Here is a 25,825-nt window from a genome sequence, read left to right on the forward strand (position 1 = left end):
TTTTTACTAGGGTTTCGGGGAGGAAGAAGAGATCCGAAAACGGGGGGGGGGGGCTATTTATAGGCATAAGTGGAGCTAGGAGAGTCCAAATGAGGTGCGGTTTTCGGCCACGCGATCATGATCGAACGCTCTAGGACATGGAGTAGAGTTTGGTGGGGTTTGGGCCAAAATGGAGGGGTGTTGGGCTGCAACACACACGAGGCCTTTTCGGTCCCTCGGTTAACCGTTGGAGTATCAAACGAAGTCCAAATGATACGAAACTTGACAGGCGGTCTACCGGTGGTAAACCAAGGCCGCTTGGCAAGTCTCGGTCCAATCCGGAAATGTTTAATCCCCACACACGAAAGAAAGCTACAAATGACCACCGGAGGAGAACGAAGCGCCGGAATGCAAAACGGACAACGGGGAAAATGCTCGAATGCATGAGATGAACACGTATGCAAATGCAATGCACATGAGGACATGATATGAGATGCATGACAAATAAAACAACACACGGAGAAAAAGACCCGAACCCGAGAAATAAATATAACTTAACGCCGGAAACGGCAAGAGTTGGAGTACAAATAGGGAAAGTTACTTCCAGGGTGTTACAAGTGGATCCCGCTAAAGTTGATACCGTGACCAAGTGGGAAGCCCCAACTACAGTTGGAGAGATCCGGAGTTTTCTTGGACTCGCAGGATACTACCATAGGTTTATTGAAAAATTCTCAAAGATCGCGAAACCTATGACGGAGTTGCTGAAGAAGGATGCTAAGTTCAAATGGACTGAGGAGTGTGAGGCTAGTTTCCAGGAGTTGAAGAAACGTTTGGTTACCTCACCAGTGTTGATTTTGCCAGATCAAACCAAGGACTATGAGGTGTATTGAGACGCTTCACGTCGAGGACTTGGAGCAGTGCTTATGCAGGAAGGGAGAGTTGTTTCATATGCTTCACGACAACTGAAGCCCCACGAATTGAATTATGCTACGCATGATTTGGAGTTCCGTAGTGCATGCATTGAAGGCATGGAGACATTTCCTCATTGGAAATCATTGTGAGGTGTACACGGATCATAAGAGTCTGAAGTACATTTTCATGCAGAAGGAGTTGAATCTCAGACAAAGGAGATGGTTGGAGCTCATCAAGGATTATGATATGAGATTACATTATCATCCCGGGAAGGCTAATGTAGTAGCTGATGCATTAAGCCGCAAGAGCCATGTCAATACACTAATGATGGGAGAAATACCCAAGGAGTTAGCAGAAAATCTTCGTGAGCTATGTTTGGAGATAGTTCCGAGAGGCTATGTAGCAAAATTGGAAATTCAGTCAACTTTGATGGACAGAATCAGAGAAGCTCAGAAAACTAACAAAGGGATTGCTGCTATAAAGGAGAAACTGAGCAAAGGAAAAGCTAAAGGATTTCGCGAGGATGAGCACGACACCCTATGGTTTGAAGACCATGTTTACGTGCCCAATAACCTGGAAATCAGGAAGTTGATTCTGCAAGAGGCACATGATTCACCGTATTCGATTCACCCAGGAAATACCAAGATGTATTTGGATTTGAAGGATTTTTTCTGGTGGATTGGAATGAAAAAGGATATTGCGGAGTATGTAGCAGTTTGTGATGTATGTCAGAGAGTAAAGGCGGAGCATCAGAAGCCAGCAGGATTGTTGCAACCATTGCCGATACCCGAATGGAAGTGGGATAAGCTAGGCATGGATTTTATCACGGGATTACCAAGGACTCGTTCAGGCTATGACTCGATTTGGGTTGTAGTCGATCGATTGACGAAGGTAGCACATTTCATCCCAGTAAAGACAACTTACACCAGTGCTAAGTTGGCAAAGATATACATGACCATGATCGTATGTTTGCATGGAGTTCCGAGGAGCATCGTATCAGATAGAGGAACCCAGTTTACCTCAAAGTTCTGGAAGCAGTTGCATGAGACTTTGGGTACTAGGTTAGAATTTAGTACAGCTTTTCATCCGCAGACAGATGGACAGACTGAGAGAGTCAATCAGATTTTGGAGGATATGCTGAGAGCTTGTGCGCTAGATTATGGATCTAGTTGGGACGATAATTTGCCATATGCAGAGTTCTCTTACAATAATTGCTATCAGACCAGTTTGAAGATGGCACCTTTCGAAGCTTTGTACGGAAGGAGGTGCAGGACACCGTTGTCATGGGACGAAGTTGGAGACCGCCAGTTGTTTGGACCAGATCTGATTAAGGAGTCTGAACAGAAGGTGAAGTTGATTCGCGATAGGCTCAAGGTAGCCCAGTCCAGGCAGAAGAGCTACGCAGATTCTAAACGCAAGGAGACAGTTTACGAAGTCGGAGACAGAGCTTATCTTCGAGTATCCCCACTTCGAGGGATTAAGCGCTTTGGAGTTAAGGGGAAGTTAGCGCCACGATTTGTAGGACTATATCGAGTTTTGGAGCGTATGGGAGAAGTGGCTTACAAATTGGAATTGCTAGAAGGATTAACAGGAGTTCATGATGTGTTTCACGTTTCTCAGTTGAAGAAGTGTCACGCAAAGATGGCTGACATACCTTTGAGAGACACAGTGCCATTGGAAGCAATTCAGTTGGATAACAATTTGACCTATGAGGAGAAACCAGTCAAGATTCTTGAGTTTGCCAGCCGAGTTACTCGTAGCAAGGTTATCAAGTTTTGCAAAGTTCAGTGGAGCCACCACACGGAGGATGAAGCCACCTGGGAGCGAGAGGAAGATTTGCTCAAAGACCACCCTCACCTATTTTCTAGCCAACCCGAATCTCGAGGGCGAGATTCATCTTAAGGGGGGTAGGTTTGTAACATCCCAAATTTTCAATTTGGAATGTTATACATTAGATCATCATGCATATCATATTTTATTTTGCTTTTGGTTTTGATCCTAGAAAATCCTAAGCAACTCAAGGACCCACGGAGAGAGTTGGGGATTTCGTTATTTACATATTTGAGTTTTCTCAAATTATGTAAACACGATCATTTGATTTTATTTATTTTATCATCAATTATTTCTATTACAAAAATATGAGAGAGGGAATAAAATGACTTTCCCAAAATATAGAAATATTGAGGATTTAATAAAAAAATCAAATAAGATTTATTTCGGAGTTTTTCGGTATTTTTAATTGAATTTAGGAAAAATGCGCGTTTTTCAAAGTTGTAGTTTGGGCCCAGATAAATGTTCACTTTATCGGGCTTGATTTTAGAAACCCGGGAAAATTTATTTCGTGATTTTTGGAGTCCATTTAGTATTTCTTTTTATTTTTCTTCCGAGCGGAATTATAAAAAAAAAAGAAACCGACTATGGGCCGTACCCGAGCGAGACTCCGCCCGGGGGGCGCCTTTAAATAGCGAGGCACCCAGCGCCGAAGCCCATAGCCAGCGCCCGACCCCAGCCCATAGCCCGCCGTCGCCGGACCCACCGCCGACTCGCCGGAGTGCGCGCCGCCCGAGGTTCGCCGCCGCCTCGTTTTCCGTGCCGTTAAAAAAAATTATTTTCGTTGTTTTTCTTTTTTGTCGGATTTTTCGCGGTTATTTTCTGATCGCGATTTCTGATCCGATTTTCGTTTTAGTATAACTTTTCGCTCGTTTATCGTAATCAGGCGATTCAAGCGCCTGGAGTTTCGTCTCGAAACCCTCTTTTCGAATAATCAACTTAAACATGTTTTTGCTACTGTAAAATTTTCCCTAGATCCAGATTACTAGAACGAAGTTGTTTTCTTTCGCCGTTTGATTTCTTTTGCTTCGTTCGATGTGATTCTTTTTGCAAACCAGGGTTCTTAAGTTGAACTTTCTGGTTAGATCTTCTATTTGAGTTTTACCTGTGCATTAGATGAGTACTTATTGTATGCTTGTTGTTTGTCTGCGATAGAATACCCGGAGTGCGCCGCTTGTTACTTCGAATCTCTAGGTTTCGCGGATCATCAGCAAGGCAAGTAACACTTTGATCATACTTTTTCTACAACCCAGTTTTATTGCATTAGATCAATCCTCACAAATTGCATGATTAGGATCTAATTAAATTGTGGGATGGGAAGTAGATGAGGTAGTACCTATTACCTGTTTATTATCAAACCTTTGGGAGTCACTTCTACGTTTGCTTATTATGCCATGCTATGCTAGTAGACGTGGATTGGGTGAGTGAAATCCATGACAGATGTGAGATTGTTAATTAATGGTTTATCTAAGGTGGCAACCTAACACACATCTGGGTGGATTGAGGCACCTGGGGTTTCCAGGACTTGCCTGTTTTTCTTTTGGACCGCCACCCAGGCTCAAAGGGATCATGAGATTATTCATACTAGAAACTTCCGTGTGCAGCCACAAGCCATTATGGGCTCTGGCATAGTTGACTAAGTTGTGCGAACTCTTACAGTGGTAGACTAGCAGATGTAGGGGATGTAGGTGATACGATCTACCCGATCGTAAGGTGCTAGCGCTTCTGAAAGACTATGTCTCGGTCATCCGTTTCTCAAACACCATGTAGTGCGAGAAATCCAACGGAGGCGATCGAGTCTTGTGGGGAAAAGTGCACAAACCTCTGCAGAGTGTAACAAACTAACCATGGTTATCCGTGTCCCCGGTTATGGACATCTTGAGTATCTAGTACCTGGATTATCATGTGAATCTCAACATGTTACTCTAAATTAATTTTGTTGGGTTTTAATAATGTTACTTAATTGGGATTGAGAATGCTGTCAACCATTTTCAATGTTTAACAACCACCATGATAGTAATTAAATTTATTCCTTTGAAGTAGGGAAAAATTGGCTTTACGCAAAAACTGTAACCATAGAGCTTTCCACCAGCCAAATATGCATATAGTATAGCTGTTGCATTCCATTATTCCTTTGAATGTTTAACATATAGAGCTTTCCACCGGCCAAATTAATTTTGTTGGGTTTTAATAATGTTACTTAATTGGGATTGAGAATGCTGTCAACCATTCTCAATGTTTAACAACCACCATGATAGTAATTAAATTTATTTCTTTGAAGTAGGGAAAAATTGGCTTTACGCAAAAACTGTAACCATAGAGCTTTCCACCAGCCAAATATGCATATAGTATAGCTATTGCATTCCATTATTCTCTATGTGTTATCTTGCCAGCATATTCCACGTGCTGACCCGTTTTCGGGCTGCAACGTTAATGTTGCAGACTTTTCAGACGAGGATTGAGGAGTTTTAGGTCGTGGTTCTATACTCAGTGGTTCTGTTGGAGTTGATGGACTCACTTATCTTCCAAGCCTTCCGCTGTTATCGTTATTAGATGGCCTTAAGCCATATTTATTGTAATAAGTTCTCTTTTGAGACACTCGATGTAATAAGTGTGTGATTGCTACTCTGCTATAAATCCTTCGAGTACTGTGTGGTGTCAGCATTACTGATCCAGGGATGACACCGGAGCACAGAGATCAGATTGTTTGAGGTCTGGTCGCTACATTGCAACGCACGGGATTTTTTGCTTGTAAAGCATAAATTGAATTTGTCGGGTTCATCATCACAATACACTTTCTTCTCATGTCATAATACACTTCTACGATTCGTATAAACAAAATCATAATATAAACGAGGTGGTACTAATAGCAAATAGCATGTTCGTCCGTCCAACCGACCATTTTGCCTTCATATCCACGCTCTCGACAGTCGCTCGCCCCGCCGCTGCCTGTGCCTTCACGCGTCGCCGCCGCCCCTTCACGGCCTCGCTCGCCTTCACGCCTCGCCGCCGCCCCTTCACGCCGGCGGCCAAGCAGCAGCAGCACGCCCCCGATGGCCGAGCTACAACAGCACCACACCGAGCGATAGCAGCAGTAGCACGCCCCCGACTGCCCACTCGGACGCCTCCCCCTTCACGCCGCTCGGCCCGCCCTACCGCACTGGTCGCTCGGCCCAGAACCAATCCCCTCCACATCTGCGCCTCCACTCTCCTCCATCGACAGGTCCGCTAACCGCTCCTCCCATCCTCCCAGGCTTTCCTCGACGCCGCCCCACAGCCGCGCTCCCACACCGTCCGCTGCAACACCATGCCGTGCACCGGCGCCGCCGTTCCGCCTGCAACACCTTGCCGTGCCTCACACTGGAGCCACCATCCCGCCCACAACTCCTCACCTTGTGGCGGCGCCGCGCATGCCCTGCACCGGCGCCTCTCCGTCGTCCGACCGTCTCACGAGGCCATGCGACTCGCGTGCTCGAGGGAGCCGAGGCGAAGTGGTCATGGGTCTTTGAAGCCACTACGTGTTTACAGTTTCAGTCATTGCACATGGTACTATTCATTCACCCTGCACGAGGTACAACCACGCCATGGATCTGCTTAGTTCTTTTCTTTTATCTACTCTATCCCGCTAATCCCACTCCTAACCCTCCTCCGTCCTCTTTTTCCTGCAGAGCAACCGAGCCTCAACAAACCCTAGGCAAGAAAAGACTTCCACCGAAAGGCATGAACAGTTCTTTCTAAACATCCCTATCGTTTCCTTTGTATCTTCAGAATCCATCTTAATCAATTTTACAGAGAGCAATTCATCTTTGGCTCACCACTGAAGAAATTTGTAGCACCTGATTTGTGTAGCATGATTTATTTTTCAGCGACTTTCAAGTGAGATCCATATCCATCTTTCAGACATGTACTAGAATCAAATTCAGAGAATCCCTTCTTAAGAATAGAAGATTTGTCTTCACGTTTAGTTTGGGTTCTTCACCAGGACAAACTAGCAAATATACCCATCTATTTTTACTGCTTTATAATTGTCGTGATGCGTGGAGTAAGTACTAACAGACTTCTGCTTGTCTGTATTTGACATGGATTATATATATACACAATGTGACTATACATGATTTAGCTAAGATATTTTTCATACCAGATACTGAAGGTTAAAAGTACCCTTCTTCCAAACTAATTAATTGTAGAGTGCTTTTTATATGCAACTACCAATTGTTATTTTCCTCCTTTGCCTTTACCCAATGACACCATGCATTCTTCATAGGATGAGGCCATGAGCATTGTCAAAATCCCAAGTAGGCCATGCTTGACGCCATGTTCAATGAGCTGGACCTTCCACAACCACTGTCCACTTTTACCCATATCCTGACTGATGAACAATGGAAAAGTATATGTCTAGCAACGCTTTAAAACATGTACGCACGGCTGAGAACCAACATTTAGCTGAAGCACTAAAGTAGAAAATACTCCCTCCGTTCCGAATTACTTGTCGCAGGTATGAATGTATCTAGATGTATTTTAGTTCTAGATACATCCATTTCCGCGACAAGTAATTTGGAACGGAGGGAGTACAAGGCAGAAGTGAAGGGTGGATGGGGTGAGAAAGAGAAGGGAAAAAGAAAGCATTCTCAGTTTAGAAAAAAGAGGTCATAACATGTTTTTAATGGTCCAAAAACATACGGTATAGATGCTACTATGGTTTATATCACTGCAATATTTGTTGATGCCAAACACCCTAAAATATTTAATACTATACTATACATGTACATTGCTCTTAAGTCATATATAGGTTAATACTGAAATCTTTATTTTATTTTTAAGAAACTAATTGGTGATGCTTTGTACATAATAGTCAGGACCTGGTTCACATGACTATGCTCCGTGCCTAAATGATCTTCACCACTCTCTCTGTGCCCTTCTATGTATTGTTTATCATTTGTACTTTTATATCTACAGATGAGTAAGAAACAAATGGATGTGCCTCTGTTTGAATCAAGAGAATGTTCCCTGTTTAAGGACCTAACAAACACAATTATGGATTGTAGTACAAATATGACACATAATACAATGGACGATCCTAAAAGGAAAAGTGTTCAGTCATGATATGCAGGAATATTGGATTAGAATAAAGTAGAATACAATGTGAAGCATCATATATCTTGATCACAAAAGAGAGTTACAGCTCTCGACTGTCTTAACCTGGGCCAATTATCACAAACATGTGTTTCTCTATTAGACTGTGCTATGGTTAATCTCTGTACAACAATTCTCATATCTAACATCATGTGTTTCTAACTGCAGCTTTTGGTCAGGCCCCACTTGTTTCTAGCTATCCGAGGTTCCAATTAAATGCAAGAGCATCTGCAATTCTTATTTGTCGCATTCATTCAGTATCTATTAACTCTTCTTTCCGATGACAACAATGTAGCATAAACTCACCGAAAATGAGCCACTCCCTCCTGATGCCCCCTCATGGTGCCAGAGAAACTCTCAGGTCAGAAAAAACTCTAATAGTTGCTGAAGCATTTATCTTTTAAAGCTATAACAAGAGTTTGGCAACAAGGCTGCCTTGCAATAATAACCTCATCTGTATTATTTTCTGGAGATGTTATATTGCCTGACCATGAATTTGGCTTGAAATGCTCCTAATGAGGCTTCAAAGTTCTGGGAAGTGTGGTAAGACCCACTCTCACATTTAGGTTTATTTGCCATTAAACTTCTGTAAAGGGGGTTACCAAACCACCTTACACACCGTACCACAAAATTGTGTTTCCACTAATAGTTGAAATGCATTTTTCTTAGATTTTAACCTTTGGCCAGAGGAACTTTATAAAACATTGCATGCTGATGAAAATATCTTCTTAGAAAATGAATTTATAATTAGAAGTTGTGTCCTAATTTGCTCTAGCTGTAGAATTATTGAAGACGGGTTAAGAGTAGTGTCTTTTTAATTAACATGAATTATATAGCAGGATGGCTATGAACTGAAATTATGCCCTCTTGTTCACTTATTATCTATGAACCGAATATACTCTCCTGTAATACATTGGTCTTTCATATGTTGGTTGTGCACACATGACATTAACTTCTCCTTTGTTACTATATTTCATCAGTTTACTGGAAATCGAAATATCACTTGAAACTTCCATGCTTGTGGCACCTTTGATCTTTAGTTCATTGGTCTTTTATATCCTGGTGATGGAGGCGAATCCTCTTGAGCTGAAAGTCATAAATTATCCTTTTGAGTTGTTGCTTTCTGCAAGGTATTTTTGTCTCCACGAATGATCTAATCATGTCTCTGCAATTTTACCTCGATGCACTCATTCAACTAGAAGAAAGTTTCACTAATTGCAATTCATTCATTCTCCATGAGAGGAGTGACAAAGTGTACTAGCAATATGTATTATCGCATTGAAGTGGCATTGTGTAGCTTATTAACATAATTTTCGTTCTTGTCTGCATATAGTCTTTATTTTGTTTGCCTTGCTACTCTGAATTGGAGTGATGTTTGTTTATTAGTTTCTATGCAAACAAATGGATGATGCTACATCAAGTTTCTTAATATTTGTACCACGACTAATATTTGAAATTCTACTTTACCCAAAACCCTCAGAGTTGCAGCATGTGAGACTTGAAAAATGGTTTGGGATTTCAGAGTTCATCTATGCAGTGGTGTGGGTTGGCGGTGTCTGTTGTCTGCGGTGGTCAGAGCGATCAGTTGTGTGTGGGCTGTGGTGAGCTGCGACAAGTTGGCTGCGGCGAGGTCTGGTTGCTGCCGATGATGGCGCTGGCGTGCCGCAAGCTAGAGCCGGGGCATGGCAGCGTGATGGTGTTGTGGTTGCGGCGGCATGGTTTGCGGGTGGCAGAGGATGCATTGGTTGGCAGCAGTCAATATACGATGCGGAGGTTCGGGGTGGTGTCCTTTTTGGCACCGATGATGGTGGTTTGCGGTGAAGTCAGAGTCGTTGGCTTGCGGAGGAGTGATGACGATGACACTTGTAGTCCGCCTCGACGGCGCTCCTCTTTCGACGGCATGTGTGTGTGTCTTGTGTGGATAGCCAGGTTGGCTGGTGGTGCCCCTTTGTGGGTTGTATTGGTTTTTAGTAATTAACCGGGTAATTCTCTTCTTTATTAATGAGATGAGGCAAAGCTATTGCCTTAGTTAAAAAAATTATTTTCACAATTGTTAAACATCTCTAATTTTCTATTGTCTAACTTATATGTTTATTTATTTTATTGTTATATATTTTATTTCTAGGACAAATGATAAAAACACACATGATAATACGTGTGTTACACGTGCAAGCTTACTATGTAGTATGTAAGACATAGAAGGAACCCAGTTTCATAACAGCTAAACCTGTTGGGGCGGCCGATTATTTTTTGTTAAGCAAGTGTTACAAAATTATATTTCATTTCCTTTTTTGAAATTGCATCGTGCATCTTGATGAGTAACTTTGGTGATTTGGCTTTGCATAGATTTATACAAAGATTTGCTCACATTGAGCATCATGTGAGTGCTAATTATGCATTCAAAGGAAGTTCTTTTCTTGGAAAGCAAAGGCAGTAGATTTTGATCAAAACCCTATGATTTATTTTCTCAATTGCTTCTGCAATATATGAAAGTGGCATACATTTGATTGATAATCTGGTGAAAACTTTATAGAACAATGTCACATGTATATGTAAATCATATCATTTTATGTTTTTTATGGATCAGCATTGCATGTCAGCAGTTTCACACCAAAGGAAAGATAAGGGAGGCAGAAGCGGATTGTGCACAACGAGGTAAACTATTGAATACCACACAAACTCTCAATTTTTTTATAATATCTATTGTAACACAAGGGATCTTTTGCATGCACAATTTTCATGAACAATAGATGTGTTTTGCACATAATTGAATACACATAAAATTTTCTCCCATTGCAATGCACGGCATTTGTGCTAGTTAAAACTAAAGATGATAACACCTAGATCTATTCTTGCTTTTATGCCTAGATAGGGGTGTTAAACGATAGCGCTTGTTGGGAGGCAACCTAATTTTATTTTTATTCCTTGATTTTTGGTTATGTTTAATAATAAATAATTCATCTAGCCTATGTTTAGATGTGGTTTTATACTTTTAATTAGTGTTTGAGCCAAGTAGAACCTTTGGGAAGACTTGGGGAAAGTCTTTGCAATCTTGCTGTAAAAAACAGAAACTTTAGCGCTCACGAGATTTGCTAACATTTTTTACTGGAGAGTGCGATTAGGTTGATTCTTTTTGCAGATGATTAATAGATAAATTCCTCACGTACAGAAATTTAGTTTAGAATTTTTTGGGTTACAGAAGTATTCGAAACCTACAGATTACTACAGACTGTTCTGTTTTTGACAGATTCTGTTTTTCATGTGTTGTTTGCTTATTTTGATGAATCTATGGCTAGTATCGGAGGTTATGAACCATAGAGAAGTTGAAATACAGTAGGTTTAACACCCAAATAAATAAAGAATGATTTCATTACAGTACCTTAAGTGGTGATTTGTTTTCTTATACTAACGGAGCTCATGAGATTTTCTGTTTAAGTTTTGTGTTGTGAAGTTTTCAAGTTTTGGTTAAACATTTGATGGATTTTGGAATAAGGAGTGGCAAGATCCTAAGCTTGGGGATGCCTAAGGCACCCCAAGGTAAAATTCAAGGACAACCAAAAGCCTAAGCTTGGGGATGCCCCGGAAGGCATCCCCTCTTTCGTCTTCTTCTATCGGTAACTTTACTTGAGGCTATATTTTTATTCGCCACATGATATGTGTTTTGCTTGGAGCGTCTTGTATGATTTGAGTCTTTGCTTTCTAGTTTACCAAAATCATCCTTGATGTACACACATTTTGGGAGAGACACACATGAATTAAAATTTATTAAAATACTCTATGTTCTTCACTTATATCTTTTGAGCTAGATAATTTTGCTCTAGTGCTTCACTTATATCTTTTAGAGCACGGTGGTGGTTTTATTTTATAGAAATTATTGATCTCTCATGATTCACTTATATTATTTTGAGAGTCCTTTAGAACATCATAGTAATTTGCTTTGGTTATGAAACTAGTCCTAATATAATAGGTATCCAAGATGGGTATAATAAAAACTATCATAGAAAGTGCATTGAATACTAAGAGAAGTTTGATACTTGATAATAGTTTGGAGATATGAAGGTGGTGATATTAGAGTGTGCTAGTTGAGTAATTGTGAATTTGAGAAATACTTGTGTTGAAGATTGCAAGTCACGTAGCATGCACGCATGGTAACGTTGTGTAACAAATTTGAAACATGAGGTGTTCTTTGATTGTCTTCCTTATGAGTGGCGGTCGGGGACGAGCGATGGTCTTTTCCTACAAATCTATCCCCCTAGGAGCATGCGCGTAGTGCTTGGCTTTTGATGACTTGTAGATTTTTACAATAAGTATGTGAGTTCTTTATGACTAATGTTGAGTCCATGAATTGTACTCACTCTCACCTTCCATCATTGCTAGCCTCTTCGGTACCGTGCATTGTCCTTTCTCTCCTTGGGAGTTGGTGCAAACTTCGCCGGTGCATCCAAACCCCGTGATATGATACGCTCTATCACACATAAGCCTCCTTATATCTTCCTCAAAACAGCCACCATACCTACCTATTATGGCATTTCCATAGCCATTCTGAGATATATTGCCATGCAACTTTCCACCATTTCATTTATGACACGCTTCATCATTGTCATATTGCTTTACATGATCATGTAGTTGGCATCGTATTTGTGGCAAAGACACCATGCATAATTTATCATACATGCATGTCACTCTTGATTCATTGCCCTTCCGGGTACACCGCCGGAGGCATTCATATAGAGTCATATTTTGTTCTAGTATCGAGTTGTAATCATTGAGTTGTAAATAAACAGAAGTGTGATGATCATCATTAATAGAGCATTGTCCCAAAAAAAGAGAAAGGCCAAATAAAAAAGGCCCAAAAAGAGAAAAGAAATAAAAAGGGGCAATGTTACTATCCTTTTTTCCACACTTGTGCTTCAAAGTAGCACCATGGTCTTTATGATAGAGAGTCTCTTGTTTTGTCACTTTCATATACTAGTGGGAATTTTTCATTATAGAACTTGGCTTGTATATTCCAACAATGGGCTTCCTCAATTGCCCTAGGTCTTCGTGAGCAAGCAAGTTGGATGCACACCCACATAGTTTCTTTTGTTGAGATTTCATTCATTTATAGCTCTAGTGCATCCGTTGCATGGCATTCCCTACTCCTTGCATTGACATCAATTGATGGGCATCTCCCTAGCCTGTTGATTAGCCTCGTCGATGTGAGACTATCTTTTTTTTCTTCTCCACATAACCCCCTTTCATTATTCTATTCCACCCATAGTGCTATATCCATGGCTCACGCTCATGTATTGCATGAAAGTTGAATTTTTTTGAGATTAATAAAGTACGAAACAATTGCTTGGTTTGTCATTGGGGTTGTGCATGATGAGAGCATTCTTGTGTGACGAAAAAGGAGCATGAACAAACTATATGATTTTGTAGGGATGAACTTTCTTTTGCCATGTTATTTTGAGAAGACATGATTGCTTAGTTAGTATGCTTGAAGTATTATTATTTTTATGTCAATATTAAACTTTTGTCTTGAATCTTTCGGATCTGAAAATTCATGCCACAATAAAGAAAATTATATTGGGAATTATGCTAGGTAGCATTCCACATCAAAAATTCTGTTTTTATCATTTACCCACTCAAGGACGAGCAGGAATTAAGCTTGGGGATGCTTGATACGTCTCCAACATATCTATAATTTTTGATTGTTCCATGCTATTATATTATCTGTTTTGGATGTTAATGGTCTTATTTATACACTTTTATATTATTTTTGGGACTCACCTACTAACCCAAGGCCTAGTGCAAATTGTTGTTTTTTTGCCTATTTCAGTGTAAAACGGAATCCAAACAGAATAAAACCTTCGGAAGAATTATTTTTGGAACAAACGTGATCCAGGGGACTTGGAGTGGACGTCAAGGAATCAATGAGGAGGCCACGAGGCAGGGAGGGGCGCCTGCCCAACCTAGGTGCACCCCCACCCTCATGGGTCCTCGTGGCGCCACCGACCTACTTCTTCCTCCTATATATATTCATATACCCCGAAAACATCCAGGAGCACCAAGAAACCCTACTTCCACCACCGCAACCTTCTGTACCCAAGAGATCCCATCTTGGGGCCTTTTTTGGAGCTCTGCAGGAGGGGGAATCGATCATGGAGGGCTTCTACATCAACACCATAGCCTCTCTGATGATGTGTGAGTAGTTTACCTCAGACCTTCGGGTCCATAGTTATTAGCTAGATGGCTTCTTCTCTCTCTTTGGATCTCAATACAATTTTCTCCTTGATCTTCTTGGAGATCTATTCGATGTAACTCTTTTTGCAGTGTGTTTGTCGAGATCCGATGAATTGTGGGTTTATGATCAAGTTTATCTATGAACAATATTTGATTCTTCTCTGAAAACTTTTATGTATGATTGGTTATCTTTGCAAGTCTCTTCGAATTATCAGTTTGGTTTGGCCTACTAGATTGATCTTTCTTGCAATGGGAGAAGTGCTTAGCTTTGGGTTCAATCTTGCGGTGCCCTTTCCCAGTGAAAGCAAGGGCAGCAAGGCACGTATTATATTGTTGCCATCGAGGATAAAAAGATGGGGTTTATATCATATTGCTTGAGTTTATCCCTCTACATCATGTCATCTTGCCTAATGCGTTACTCTGTTCTTATGAACTTAATACTCTAGATGCATGTTGGATAGCGGTTAATGTGTGGAGTAATAGTAGTAGATGCAGAATCGTTTCGGTCTACTTGTCGCGGACGTGATGCCTATATACATGATCATGCCTAGATATTCTCATAATTATGCACTTTTCTATAAATTGCTCGACAGTAATTTGTTCACCCACCGTAATACTTATGCTATCTTGAGATAAGCCACTTATGAAACCTATGGCCCCCGTGTCTATCTTTTATCATATAAGTTTCCAATCTATTTTATTTTGCAATCTTCATTTTCCTATCTATATCATAAAAATACCAAAAATATTTATCTTATTATTATTATTATTATCTCTATCAGATCTCACTCTCGTAAGTGACCGTGAAGGGATTGACAACCCCTTTATCGCGTTGGTTGCGAGGTTCTTATTTGTTTTTGTAGGTATGAGGGACTTGCGTGTAGTATCCTACTGGATTGATACCTTGGTTCTCAAAAACCGAGGGAAATACTTATGCTACTTTGCTGCGTCACCCTTTCCTCTTAATGGGAAAACCAACGCAGTGCTCAAGAGGTAGCAGACGGCGGCGGAGATCGACGAGCACCAGCTGTAGTAGTACTCTTTGTTTTGTTTAATTAAGAGCACCGGTCTTTAATTTGTTAGAGTAATGTTTAGGTCAGCTAGCTCTGTTTAATTGCTGAACTTGCTCGATTAAGAAGTGTGGGTGTGCTGTAGTCTCCTTTCTGTACCCAAATTATGCAATGACGTGGATGACCACTGTAATTAGGGAATTTCGAACCAAAATTTTTGACGTTCAAACTCATCACACACGGGTTAAGCTATCTGAATCGTTTGTGATGTTCACATATCGTACACAGTTCTGAATAAGGAACCGTGTCTGATGACACTTTGCATGCCAGTTTTTTCGCTGAACCGATTCCAAATTTTTGGCTTCCGCAGAAATATCTACCTCACCGCCCCCTCCCCCTTACCAAAAGCCACATTTCCCCTGTTTCCGCCTTCCTTTCCAAGTTGAAACCTTCACTCCTTGCTTGCATTGCCGCCTCCATGCTGACGACCCTCCTTCACACTGCTCGGTCTCGCCTATCCAGGCAGGTAATCCACACCCGACCCCCATTGTCCTCCTCCTTCCACATCCCACATGCCCCGACCGCCGGTGCGAGCGCGACACCTTCCACCCAAATCATCGACCCTCCACCAAATAAGCGCTGCCCTAAGCCATGGTGCATGCAGTATAGCCAGGATCTCAAGGAGCATTTGGCAACGGAGAAGCAAATCGCGGCCGCACGCGCGGATGAGGTCGTGATGGCTGCCCTTCATGCCGACCCCCAGATCTTAGAGAAGCACCTTGCCATTTGCTAGCTACGCCGGTTAAGCCTGCTCGGTTTACCCGTTGCGTGTGCTGCTCCTGCCTTTCTTTCACAAATTCTAGTGAATTGTGCTATCTAATTTTACCATGCAATCTGTTGCTCTATTGTATATGTTCTATATGGCGTGCAGTGTGGTGCTCACTTATTAACTGTTTTGTTAATTAGTTGTCGTCTTCAGTTAATTGTTTCGTTCAACTCTGCAAATGTGATGTCCAATTCTTCAGGCTGCAATTTTGTATTGTCTTCCATGTGAGAAATAAATCGACTTTATCTTTACAAAATACATGAGAAACGAATACAATTGCTACATTTCCAAGTTGTCAAGCATGCTTGGTTTGGTTATACATTGTGCAATGTGGTGCTCAGTTAACGTTTGGTTCATTTGTTTGTGGTGTTTAGTTAACTATTTGGTTCAATTCTGCAATGCGATGTTCAATAGTTGTGGGTGCATTCTATTATTGTATACCATGTGAGGAATAAATTGAATTTGGCTATAGTAAATACATGAGAAACAAATACAATTGCTACAATTGGCTATAGTTAACTGTTTGGTTAACTGTCTGGTCTTCTATTAGGAGTATGTTATATTGTGGAATGTGGTGCTCAGTTAATGTTTGGTTCATTTGTTGTGGTGTTTAGTTAACTGTTTGGTTCAATTATGCAATGTGATGTCCAATTGTCGTGGCTAGAATATTGCATTGTTGTGCATGTGAGGAATAAATCGAATTTGGCTGCACTTAATACATGAGAAACATATACAAGTGCTATATTTCCTAGTTCTTAATCATGCTTGGTTTGGATAAATGGTTTTTCCATGTGGCTTGAATTAATCTGATGAATCTGCAATGTGCATATTTTTCATCAACATATTTTACTGGTAGCATGCGAACCCTTACTTAACCTGATGACTAACTACCGTATATGTGTTTCAGGGAAACATGTTGGAGAACGTTGCAGAAAACAAAAAATTTCCTACTCGTTTCACCAAGATCCATCTAGGAGTTCATCCAGCAACGAGTCATCGGATGCATCTACATACCTTTGTAGATCGCGAGCGGAAGCGTTCAAAGAACGGGGATGATGTAGTCGAACACGACGTGATCCAAATCACCGATGACCAAGCGCCGAATGGACGGCACCTCCGCGTTCAACACACGTACGGGACGGGAGACGTCTCCTCCTTCTTGATCCAGCAAGGGGAAGGAGAGGTTGATGAAGATCCAGCAGCACGACGGCGTGGTGGTGGATGCAGGGCGTCACAGTAGCAGGGCTTCGCCTATACTACGAGAGAGAGACGTAACGGGGAGAGAGGGAGGCACCAAGGCTGAGGTGTCAAGTCCCTCCTCTCCCCCACTATATATAGGAGGTCCAAGGGGGGGTGGTGCGCCAGCCTAGGAGATCCAATCTCCTAGGTGCGGCAGCCAAGGGGAGGTTTCCCTCCCCCCCAAGGCACCTAGAGGTGCCTTCCACCATTGGGACTCTTCCCTTAAGTGGAACCCTAGGCGCATGGGCTTTTGGGGCTGGTGCCCTTGGCCCATCTAGGCCAAGGCGCACCCCCTACAGCCCATGTGCCCCCCCCGGGACAGGTGGCCCCACCCGGTGGGCCCCCGGGACCCCTCCGGTGGTCCCGGTACAATACAGATAACCCCGAAACTTGTCCCGATGGCCGAAACAGCACTTCCTATATATAATTCTTTACCTCCGGACCATTCCGGAACTCCCCGTGATGTCCGGGATCTCATCCGGGACTCCGAACAACATTTGGGTTACTGCATATACATATCTTCACAACCCTAGCGTCACCGAACCTTAAGTGTGTAGACCCTACGGGTTCGGGAGACAAGCAGACATGACCGAGACGACTCTCCGGTCAATAACCAACAGCGGGATCTGGATACCCATGTTGGCTCCCACATGCTCCACGATGATCTCATCGGATGAACCACGATGTCGAGGATTCAATCAACCCCGTATGCAATTCCCTTTGTCAATCGATATGTTACTTGCCCGAGATTCGATCGTCGGTATCCCAATACCTCGTTCAATCTTGTTACCGGCAAGTCACTTTACTCGTACCGTAATGCATGATCCCGTGACCAGACACTTGGTCACTTTGAGCTCATTATGATGATGCATTACCGAGTGGGCCCAGTGATACCTCTCCATCATACGGAGTGACAAATCCCAGTCTTGATCCATGTCAACCCAACAGACACTTTCGGAGATACCCGTAGTATACCTTTATAGTCACCCAATTACGTTGTGACGTTTGGTACACCCAAAGCAATCCTACGGTATCCAGGAGTTACACGATCTCATGGTCTAAGGAAAAGATACTTGACATTGGAAAACTCTAGCAAACGAACTATACGATCTTGTGCTATGTTTAGGATTGGGTCTTGTCCATCACATAATTCTCCTAATGATGTGATCTCGTTATCAATGACATCCAATGTCCATAGTCAGGAAACCATGACTATCTGTTGATTAACGAGCTAGTCAACTAGAGGCTTACTAGGGACATGTTGGTGTCTATTATTCACACATGTATTATGATTTCCGGATAACACAATTATAGCATGAATAAAGACAATTATCATGAACAAGGAAATATAATAATAATGCTTTTATTATTGCCTCTAGGGCATATTTCCAACAGTCTCCCACTTGCACTAGAGTCAATAATCTAGTTACATTGTGATGAATCGAACACCCATGGAATCCTGGTGTTGATCATGTTTTGCTCTAGGGAGAGGTTTAGTCAACGGATCCGCTACATTCAGGTCCGTATGTACTTTACAAATCTCTATGTCTCCATCTTGAACATTTTCACGAATGGAGTTGAAGCGACGCTTGATGTGCCTTGTCTTCTTGTGAAACCTGGGCTCCTTGGCAAGAGCAATAGCTCCAGTGTTGTCACAGAAGAGCTTGATCGGCCCCGACGCATTGGGTATGACTCCTAGGTCGGTGATGAACTCCTTCACCCAAATTTCTTCATGCGCTGCCTCCGAGGCTGCCATGTTCTCCGCTTCACATGTAGATCCCGCCACGATGCTCTGCTTGCAACTGCACCAGCTTACTGCCCCACCATTCAAAATATACACGTATCCGGTTTGTGACTTAGAGTCATCCAGATCTGTGTCGAAGCTAGCGTCGACGTAACCCTTTACGACGAGCTCTTCGTCACCTCCATAAACGAGAAACATTTCCTTAGTCCTTTTCAGGTACTTCAGGATATTCTTGACCGCTGTCTAGTGTTCCTTGCCGGGATTACTTTGGTACCTTGCTACCAAACTTATAGCAAGGTTTACATCATGTCTGGTACACAGCATGGCATACATAATAGAACCTATGGCTGAGGCATAGGGGATGACACTCATCTCTTCTATATCTTCTGCCGTGGTCGGACATTGAGCAGAGCTCAATTTCACACCTTGTAACACAGGCAAGAACCCCTTCTTAGACTGATCCATATTGAACTTCTTCAATATCTTATCAAGGTATGTGCTTTGTGAAAGACCTATGAGGCGTCTTGATCTATCTCTATAGATCTTGATGCCTAATATATAAGCAGCTTCACCAAGGTCCTTCATTGAAAAACTTTTATTCAAGTAGGCCTTAATGCTGTCAAAGAGTTCTATATCATTTCCCATCAAAAGTATGTCATCTACATATAGTATGAGAAATGCTACAGAGCTCCCACTCACTTTCTTGTAAACGCAGGCTTCTCCATAAGTCTGCGTAAACCCAAACGCTTTGATCATCTCATCAAAGCGAATGTTCCAACTCCGAGATGCTTGCACCAGCCCATAAATCGAGCGTTGGAGCTTGCACACCTTGTCAGCATTCTTAGGATCGACAAAACCTTCCGGCTGCATCATATACAATTCTTCCTTAAGGAAACCATTAAGGAATGCCGTTTTGACGTCCATTTGCCATATCTCATAATCGTAGAATGCGGCAATTGCTAACATGATTCGGACGGACTTTAGCTTCGCCACCGGTGAGAAAGTCTCATCGTAGTCAACCCCTTGAACTTGTCGATAACCCTTAGCGATAAGCCGAGCTTTATAGATGGTCACATTACCATCCGCATCTGTCTTCTTCTTAAAGATCCATTTATTTTCTATGGCTCGCCGTTCAACGGGCAAGTCAGTCAAAGTCCATACTTCGTTTTCATACATGGATCCTATCTCGGATTTCATGGCTTCTAGCCATTTGTCGGAATCCAGGCCCACCATCGCTTCTTCATAGTTCGAAGGTTCACTGTTGTCTAACAACATGATTTCCAAGACAGGGTTGCCGTACCACTCTGGTGCGGAACGTGTCCTTGTGGACCTTCGAATTTCAGTAGAAGCTTGATCAGAAGTATCTTGATCATTATCATTAACTTCCTCTCTAGTCGGTGCAGGCACCTCAGGAACATTTTCTTGAGTTGCGCCATTTTCCGGTTCAAGAGGTAATACTTCATCAAGTTCTACTTTCCTCCCACTTACTTCTTTCGAGAGAAACTCTTTCTCTAGAAAGGACCCATTCTTGGCAACAAAGATCTTGCCTTCGGATCTGAGGTAGAAGGTATACCAATTGTTTCTTTAGGGTATCCTATGAAGACGCATTTTTCCGACTTGGGTTCGAGCTTTTCAGGTTGAAGTTTCTTGACATAAGCATCGCATCCCCAAACTTTTAGAAACGACAGCTTAGGTTTCTTCCCAAACCATAATTCATACGGTGTCGTCTCAACGGATTTCGATGGAGCCCTATTTAAAGTGAATGCGGCAGTCTCTAAAGCATAGCCCCAAAAAGATAGCGGTAAATCGGTAAGAGACATCATAGATTGTACCATATCTAATAGAGTGCGATTACGATGTTCGGACACACCATTACGCTGAGGTGTTCCAGGCGGCGTGAGTTGTGAAACTATTCCACATTTTCTTAAGTGTGTGCCAAATTCGTGACTCAAGTATTCTCCTCCACGATCTGATCGTAGAGACTTGATTTTCCTGTCACTTTGATTCTCAACCTCACTCTGAAATTCCTTGAACTTTTCAAAAGTTTCAGACTTGTGTTTCATTAAGTAGATATACCCATATCTACTCAAGTCATCAGTGAGGGTGAGAACATAACGATAGCCACCGCGAGCCTCAACACTCATTGGACCGCACACATCGGTATGTATGATTTCCAATAAGTTGGTTGCTCGCTCCATTGTTCCTGAGAACGGAGTCTTGGTCATTTTACCCATAAGGCATGGTTCGCACGTGTCAAATGATTCATAATCAAGAGACTCTAAAAGTCCATCTGCATGGAGCTTCTTCATGCGTTTGACACCTATGTGACCAAGGCGGCAGTGCCACAAGTATGTGGGACTATCATTATCAACTTTACATCTTTTGGTACTCACATTATGAACATGTGTAGCATTACGTTCGAGATTCATAAAGAATAAACCATTCACCATAGGAGCATGACCATAAAACATATCTCTCATATAAATAGAACAACCATTATTCTAGGATTTAAATGAGTAGCCATCTCAAATTAAACGAGATCTTGATACAATGTTCATGCTCAAAGCTGGCACTAAATAACAATTATTAAGGTTTAAAACTAATCCCGAAGGTAAATATAGAGGTAGCGTGCCGATGGCGATCACATTGACCTTGGAACCATTACCAACGCGCATCGTCACCTCGTCCTTTGCCAGTTTCCGCTTATTCCGCAGCCCCTGCTTTGAGTTACAAATGTGAGCAACTGCACCGGTATCAAATACCCAGGAGCTACTACGGACACTAGTAAGGTACACATCAATTACATGTATATCACATATACCTTTTGTTTTGCCGGCCTTCTTGTCTGCTAAGTATTTGGGACAATTCCGCTTCCAGTGACCATTTCCCTTGCAATAAAAGCACTCAGTCTCGGGCTTGGGTCCATTCTTTGGCTTCTTCCCAGCAGCTTGCTTGCCGGGCGCGGCAACTTCCTTGCCGTCCTTCTTGAAGTTCTTTTTACCCTTGCCCTTCTTGAACTTAGTGGTTTTATTGACCATCAACACTTGATGTTCCTTCTTGACTTCTACCTCTGCTGATTTCAGCATAGCAAATACTTCAGGAATGGTCTTTTCCATCCCCTGCATATTGAAGTTCATCACAAAGCTCTTGTAGCTTGGTGGAAGCGACTGGAGGATTCTGTCAATGACCGCAACATCCGGGAGATTAACTCCCAGCTGAGTCAAGCGGTTATGCAACCCAGACATAGTGAGTATGTGTTCACTGATAGAACTGTTTTCCTCCATCTTACAGCTGAAGAACTTGTCGGAGACTTGATATCTCTCGACCCGGGCATGAGCTTGGAAAACCATTTTCAGCTCTTCGAACATCTCATATGCTCCGTGTCTCTCAAAACGCTTTTGGAGCCCCGGCTCTAAACTGTAAAGCATGCCGCACTGAACGAGGGAGTAGTCATCGGTACGTGCCTGCCAAGCGTTCATAACATCTTGTTCTGCAGGGAGAACGGGTGCGTCACCAAGCGGTGCTTGTAGGACATAATCTTTCTTGGCAGCTATGAGGATGATCCTCAAGTTCCGGACCCAGTCCGTATAGTTGCTGCCATCATCTTTCAGTTTGGTTTTCTCTAGGAACGCGTTGAAGTTGAGGACTACGTTGGCCATTTGATCTACAAGACATATTGTAAATGTTTTAGACTAAGTTCATGATAATTAAGTTCATCTAATCAAATTATTGAATGAACTCACACTTAGATAGACATCCCTCTTTTAGTCATCTAAGCATAACATGATCCGAGTCAACTAGGCCGTGTCCGATCATCGCGTGAGACGGACTAGTCAACATCGGTGAACATCTTCATGTTGATCGTATCTTCTATACGACTCATGCTCGACCTTTCGGTCTTCTGTGTTCCGAGGCCATGTCTGTAGATGCTAGGCTCGTCAAGTCAACCTAAGTGTTTGCATGTGTAAATCTGTCTTACACCCGTTGTATGTGAACGTCTGAATAAAACACCCGATCATCACGTGGTGTTTTGAAACAGCGAACTGTCGCAACGGTGCATAGTTAGGGGGAACACTTCTTGAAATTAGTATGAGGGATCATCTTATTTACTACCGTCGTTCTAAGTAAACAAGATGCAAAACATGATAAACATCACATGCAATCAAATAATAAACGTGACATGATATGGCCAATATCACATAGCTCCTTTGATCTCCATCTTGGGGCTCCATGATCATCCTGTCACCGGCTTGACACCATGATCTCCATCATCATGATCTCCATCATCGTGTCTCCATGAAGTTGCTCGCCAACTATTACTTCTACTACTATGGCTAACGCGTTTAGCAATAAAGTAAAGTAATTTACATGGCGTTTCTCAATGACACGCAGGTCATACAAAAATAAAGACAACTCCTATGGCTCCTGCCGGTTGTCATACTCATCGACATGCAAGTCGTGATTCCTATTATAATAGCATGAACATCTCATACATCACATATAGATCATTCATCATTCATCACAACTTTGGCCATATCATATCACAAACCACTTGCTGCAAAAACAAGTTAGACGTCCTCTAATTGTTGTTGCAAGTTTTACGTGGCTGAATTAGGGTTCTAGCAAGAACGTCTTCTTACCTACGTTAAAGCCACAACGTGATTTGTCAACTTCTATTTACCCTTCATAAGGACCCTGTTCATCGAATCCGCTCCAACTAAAGTGGGAGAGACAGACACCCGCCAGCCACCTTATGCAACTAGTGCATGTTAGTTGGTGGAACCGGTCTCACGTAAGCGTACGTGTAAGGTTGGTCCGGGCCGCTTCATCCCACAATACCACTGAAGCAAGATAAGACTAGTAGCGGCAAGCAAGTTGACAAATCTACGCCCACAACAACTTGTGTTCTACTCGCGCAAGAAGAACTACGCATAGACCTAGCTCATGATGCCACTGTTGGAGAACGTTGCAGAAAACAAAAAATTTCCTACTCGTTTCACCAAGATCCATCTAGGAGTTCATCTAGCAACGAGTCATCGGATGCATCTACATACCTTTGTAGATCGCGAGCGGAAGCGTTCAAAGAACGGGGATGATGTAGTCGAACACGACGTGATCCAAATCACCGATGACCAAGCGCCGAACGGACGGCACCTCCGCGTTCAACACACGTACGGGACGGGAGACGTCTCCTCCTTCTTGATCCAGCAAGGGGAAGGAGAGGTTGATGAAGATCCAGCAGCACGACAGCGTGGTGGTGGATGCAAGGCGTCACAGTAGCAGGGCTTCGCCTATACTACGAGAGAGAGACGTAACGGGGAGAGAGGGAGGCGCCAAGGCTGAGGTGTCAAGTCCCTCCTCTCCCCCACTATATATAGGAGGGCCAAGGGGGGGTGGTGCGCCAGCCTAGGAGATCCAATCTCCTAGGTGCGGCAGCCAAGGGGAGGTTTCCCTCCCCCCCAAGGCACCTAGAGGTGCCTTCCACCATTGGGACTCTTCCCTTAAGTGGAACCCTAGGCGCATGGGCTTTTGGGGCTGGTGCCCTTGGCCCATCTAGGCCAAGGCGCACCCCCTACAGCCCATGTGGCCCCCTGGGACAGGTGGCCCCACCCGGTGGGCCCCCGGGACCCCTCTGGTGGTCCCGGTACAATACCGATAACCCCGAAACTTGTCCCGATGGCCGAAACAGCACTTCCTATATATAATTCTTTACCTCCGGACCATTCCGGAACTCCCCGTGATGTCCGGGATCTCATCCGGGACTCCGAACAACATTTGGGTTACTGCATATACATATCTTCACAACCCTAGCGTCACCGAACCTTAAGTGTGTAGACCCTACGGGTTTGGGAGACAAGCAGACATGACCGAGACGACTCTCCGGTCAATAACCAACAGCGGGATCTGGATACCCATGTTGGCTCCCACATGATCCACGATGATCTCATTGGATGAACCACGATGTCGAGGATTCAATCAACCCCGTATGCAATTCCCTTTGTCAATCGATATGTTACTTGCCCGAGATTCGATCATCGGTATCCCAATACCTCGTTCAATCTCGTTACCGGCAAGTCACTTTACTCGTACCGTAATGCATGATCCTGTGACCAGACACTTGGTCACTTTGAGCTCATTATGATGATGCATTACCGAGTGGGCCCAGTGATACCTCTCCGTCATACGGAGTGACAAATCCCAGTCTGGATCCATGTCAACCCAACAGACACTTTCGGAGATACCCGTAGTATACCTTTATAGTCACCCAGTTACGTTGTGACGTTTGGTACACCCAAAGCAATCCTACGGTATCCGGGAGTTACACGATCTCATGGTCTAAGGAAAAGATACTTGACATTGGAAAACTCTAGCAAACGAACTATACGATCTTGTGCTATGTTTAGGATTGGGTCTTGTCCATCACATGATTCTCCTAATGATGTGATGTCGTTATCAATGACATCCAATGTCCATAGTCAGGAAACCATGACTATCTGTTGATTAACGAGCTAGTCAACTAGAGGCTTACTAGGGACATGTTGGTGTCTATTATTCACACATGTATTACGATTTCCGGATAACACAATTATAGCATGAATAAAGACAATTATCATGAATAAGGAAATATAATAATAATGCTTTTATTATTGCCTCTAGGGCATATTTCCAACAAAACAATGGGAAGCACTGAGGTTTACAATCGTGGTTAGCACGTGCATGGTCCGTTGTCTAATAGCACATTATTGTGCAATTGCAGGAACCATTATAATATTTAGGTTTTTAACAATTTGGTCTTGCACATGTAGGTCCTGCTGTCAGAGATTTTGACCCATTGTTCGACCCTTTTTGCATATGGGGAAATGAGTTGTCCATGAATATCAGTCAAGTCAAGAAACTCAGAAAGATTGTTAGGATAAAGAAATTAGC

This window comes from Triticum dicoccoides, chromosome 5A (genome assembly GCF_002162155.2).
Source record: "Triticum dicoccoides isolate Atlit2015 ecotype Zavitan chromosome 5A, WEW_v2.0, whole genome shotgun sequence".
Lineage (NCBI taxonomy): Eukaryota > Viridiplantae > Streptophyta > Magnoliopsida > Poales > Poaceae > Triticum > Triticum dicoccoides.